Here is a 3,668-nt window from a genome sequence, read left to right as displayed (position 1 = left end):
GCCTGGTCCCCAGCACCAATCCGCCCGGCGGACTTGCGTCGAGGTCTGGTGAGCCAACCTGTCCGTGAATGGTTTTTATGTGGTTTTCCATGTACCTCGACGAATGCGAGATGGTTCCCCTTATTCCGCCTCAGCTACACTATGACGGCGATTGCTGCACGAACAAGTTCCCCACGTATGCGTACACCACCATTACTCTACTACGCAAACATAGTGGAGTGAGACGCTCCCTCCACCGGGGGCCGAACCATACAATAACTCTGGGTTCGGTGTGGGGCGGCGGAGGGGTGAAGTGGACTGCGGTAGTCGTCGTGGGGTTGTGGATCACTGCAGCTGCGGTGGGGACGGAACCACTCCGTCCTTTCTAGGTCCCTTTATAAGATAGAGAGGCGATAATAAAGGTGAAAGATATGGTACATAAACAGAGACAGGTATAGTGCTATAAATAAGATTCTGTGACGTTTGGAAGGATGGAGACGAGGTACTAGCAGAATTGAAGCTGTGAGGACGGGTTGTGAGTCGAGCTTGGGAAGTTCGGTTGGGAGAGCACTTGCCCAAGAAAGGCAATGGTCCCGAGTTTGATTGTCGATCTGGCACACAATTTTAATCTGCTAGGAAGTTTCATATCAGCTCACAGTCCGCTGCGGAGTGAAAATCTGATTCTAGTGCTATACATATTATGAAAGCAGTCAGTTAGTTCTAGCTTCTTAGTTAACATCATTAGTACAACAAGATTACAGATGGTTGAACAGTACATGATAGTTTTTATAACACCTCAAAGATAGAGCTCCTAATGACATACCTTTTGACAGCAAAATATATAAAAATTAGTTATCCTGAACTTGACGGTAGCTACTGGCAACAAAATATTAACACTATTGAAAGTTTTAACAACAGAAATACTAGGGAACTAACAACATCTATTCCACGGAAAGAACTAACTGAAAGACTGTCAGATGACCAATTAATCTACGAAGCACTAAACTCTAAACAAGGAATTCAAAATATATGTTTTACGAAGGTGAAAACCCAGACATGATAAAGTGATCAGGGATAACATATACCCAAGAAAAGAGTTGTAGTTGCATCGAACTGTAAGTTCGCTGTGACTACAATGAAAAACTTCAATAGAGATATTAATTCGCTCTCTTGTAGACGTTACGATATAAACATGCCTATTGACCAATATTAGGTTGTTTCAGACCGATCTGGAATTTTAAAGTTTTTCAAGTATCGTCTTGGTGCATTAGTCGAAGTTGTGAAGAAAGGTGATAGAATAATTACAGTTTAGCTAGACAATGGAACAGATATTATACACGAGGGAATAGTAACTCGTGCGATACTTAATCAATTCTGGGACTTAGTCGTCTTGAACTGTGACTGTCACGAACATTGAAGGACACAGTAATGTACCAGACGGCGACGTAAACTATACAAATAGACTTGAGTAGGAAACATGTACACAAAATCATGAAGAATTTGTTGGCACACCGTGTTGTCGGAAGCTGTAGTCAATGACAGAATTGCTGATGTAAATCGTAGCTTCAGTTCCCTGAATGATAGATCGGTGTGCTTTCCATTGCAGTGGTTAGATAATTCAGAAGTTCAATAAACTCGGTTATAACTTTAATACTTCGTTTCGTCTACATCATTTAATTGAACTTTATTGTGTAACTGTGAATGATTATTTTCTACATAGAACGCCGAAGCTAAAGGTGATTGAGTGACTTTATTAACAGGGAACAATAATCGAACATTTTATTACGATGCTTTCTGTACGTTATTTAGAGAATACATTTACTCTGGATTTATGAAGCAGGAGTTGTTGAATTAGCGCCATAGCGACTCATTAACGACGCTATAATACTTCACAAATCAACATCCTCACAAGACTATAATGTGGCATCGACTTGAATTTTGGAACTTATAATTCGAGATATCATATTATCTACGTCTGAACATTCATTTGCAAACCGAGCATGAAAACTGCTGTTATCAAGTTTATCGTAGGCTTATAAGCCCATCAGGCAACGGCCTTGCCACAGTGGATACACCGGTTCCCATGAGATCACCGAAGTTAAGCGCTGTCGGGCGTGGCCGGCACTTGGGTGGGTGACCATTCAGCCGCCATGCGCTGTTGCCATTTTTCGGGGTGCACTCAGCCTCGTGATGCCAATTGAGGAGCTACTCGACCGAATAGTAGCGGCTCCGGTCAAAGAAAGCCATCATAAAGGCCGGGAGAGCGGTGTGCTCACTACACGCCCCTCCTATCCGCAGCCTCAACTGAGGATGAAACGGCGGTCGGATGGTCCCGATGGCCTGAAGACGGAGTGCTTTTTATAAGCCCATCACGAACACGCGAAGGATATTTGGTTTAATGTTTCAGATAAAGGGAGTTGTTGCGGTACCGTGACGTGCAGTCGCTGTGTGTAGCGGTAAAGAAGACAGACATCCTTGGAACACCACTGCTTCAATTATAAGCGATGGCCGCCTATACATTTCGGCGTGCTGCTCCATCGGTACACGGATATCTGTTAAAGGGAGATAGTATCTGAAACTATTCAATCAAAGCGAGGAGTTTGTTTTAAAAGTTACAGATCGGAGTTGTCGCGATCGACGGACGCCCACCTGTGTCCACCAGATTTGAACATCCATTTCCATCGAGCCGACACACACTCACGACATTCCTTGGAGCCGATAGCGTGCGGGGCCGACCTTCCACGCCTATGAGACACACGACCCTACACGCAGAAGGAGTTTGACGCCATACGTCGGAAAACTGAACCAGAGCTGAACATTGGTCGTGAGAGCGACACGGCTGCCGACAGTGACGTGAGCGAGACTCCTACAGCACGCAAGCAGGCAACAACCATTAAATTACAACTCAAAATACGTGATTGTCCAGGTACAGTAAAATTTTGTTGTTTTACCCAGTTCGTAAATGTAAGAATTTCATTGTGCCGGTGTCGAGTGGATCGTAACATTAGGATGTGACCATTGTTGGTACTAGTAAAAATTGATAACAAATTTTAAATCAAGTTGCGGAGAGGGAGAACGTTGCACAGCGATTCTGAAAAATATGTAAAAAAGAAAAAAATGGCTCTGAGCACTATGGGACTTAACATCGGAAGTCATCAGTCCCATAGAACTTAGAACTAATTAAACCTAGCTAACATAGGGATATCACACACATCCATGCCAGAGGCAGGATTCGAACCTGCGACCGTAGCGGTCGCGTGGTTCTAGACTGAAGTGCCTAGAACTGCTCGTCCACAACAGCCGGCCAAAAATATGTACAGGAATCGTGTGATGATATAAGTGAGGTATGTGACAATGATGAAAATAATGAAACGATTGTTATTGTTGGGGTACAATCTTTTGCCGAGTCAGATAAAACTAATGTTGCTAATGTATGTGACTCCGAGCCCGAAAGTAACTACAAGATATCTAATGATTAGACTTCCGATAATAAGTATAAAGTCGACAATGAATAAATGACGAATGCTGAACCAAGGGAGTCATGAAATGTAGATTCGTTAGTGCCATACTGGAAAAATTGTATGTGTTGGATAATTTAAAGGTCAAGTTAGCGAAACAGCAAACAACTTTGAATGCTAAGTTCGCCTAACAGCAGACAACCTTCAATACTAAGTTCGCTGAACAGCAAC

General features: G+C 43.2%; 1 pseudogene; it reads left to right on the top strand.

Moving 5' to 3' along the window:
* The first annotated feature begins 2,026 nt into the window (after positions 1-2,026).
* On the top strand, positions 2,027-2,143 carry LOC126485656 (5S ribosomal RNA; annotated as a pseudogene).
* The last annotated feature ends 1,525 nt before the right edge of the window (positions 2,144-3,668 follow it).

The sequence above is a fragment of the Schistocerca serialis genome, chromosome 6 (assembly GCF_023864345.2).
Source record: "Schistocerca serialis cubense isolate TAMUIC-IGC-003099 chromosome 6, iqSchSeri2.2, whole genome shotgun sequence".
NCBI classification, from domain to species: domain Eukaryota; kingdom Metazoa; phylum Arthropoda; class Insecta; order Orthoptera; family Acrididae; genus Schistocerca; species Schistocerca serialis.
Note: the sequence above shows the minus strand (reverse complement) of the source record. Positions and strands in the feature narration are given on the sequence as shown.